The sequence below is a fragment of the Pollicipes pollicipes genome, unplaced genomic scaffold, assembly GCF_011947565.3.
Source record: "Pollicipes pollicipes isolate AB1234 unplaced genomic scaffold, Ppol_2.1 Scaffold_7262;HRSCAF=8765_pilon_pilon_pilon, whole genome shotgun sequence".
Classification (NCBI taxonomy): Eukaryota; Metazoa; Arthropoda; class Thecostraca; order Pollicipedomorpha; family Pollicipedidae; genus Pollicipes; species Pollicipes pollicipes.
In genome coordinates, this window is record NW_023597055.1 from 4,944,094 (window position 1) to 4,945,097 (window position 1,004).

Sequence of the window (1,004 nt, forward strand, 5' to 3'; positions counted from 1 at the left end):
ATCTCTCTATCTCTCTCTCTCTCTCTCTCTCTCTCTTCTTCTTCTCTCTCTCTCTCTCTCTCTCTCTCTCTCTCTCTCTCTCTCTCTCTCTCTTCCCTCTCTCTCTCTCTCTCTCCTCTCTCTCTCTCTCTCTCTCTCCTCTCTCTCTCTCTCTCTCTCTCTCTCTCTCTCTCTCTCTCTCTCTCCTCGCTCTTCTTCTCTCTCTCTCGCTCTCTCTCTCTCTCTCTAAGTTGGCTGAAGACAGCACCGCCTGGGCGGAGAGGCCGCGGCGAAAGTCAAGCTGTTGAGGGCAGAGAACATTGTTCGAGAAGAAATAGGTCAATAAGCTCGGTGCACACAACGCGCTCACATAGCTTTGCCACAGACGGTTCAGCCGCAGGGCCTCGGTGACCCGTACTGCGTGTAATGTTAGAAATACACTCATTGCGTACATCAGTGCAGTCCTCAATATCCGGCATCCTAAGACCTGATACGCGACTCTGTACTGTGCTGCTCTCCAGCGCCTCAGCGGCCAAAGTTCGAACTTCGGTACCACACTCAGCAGAAAGCTCTTACAAGTCTGCATTAATCACATGGCATGACCCTACCAGCTGTCAGAAGAACGCGCGTTGCCCTTAGGCGAAGAGGCTTGTCCCTGCTCCCCCCAGAGGTCTCCGATTAATCCAAGTAATCCGATTTGCTGGAACGAACGCGATCCCATTGCGCCGGCCGCGGCCTGCCTCAGCTCCCGGCGGAAGGGAAGGTGGCGGGGGAGGGGGAGGGGGGGGGGGAGAGTCGCAGCGTGTCAGCGAGCACAGTGCAGACCCGCTGCGCAGTAGCCTCGGGCACTCGCTGCACCCCTCGGTGGTATATGGGAAGCGCTACTGTGGTTGACATGAGGCAGGGAGATCCGCGGATAGGCGCGGGTGCTGCGAGGAACCAGCGCGGGTGACATGCGGCGGACGTGGCGCGCAGCAGCGCCGCTTCCTGTCCAGTCAGCCCGGGCGGCCGCAGCGGCAATTCGT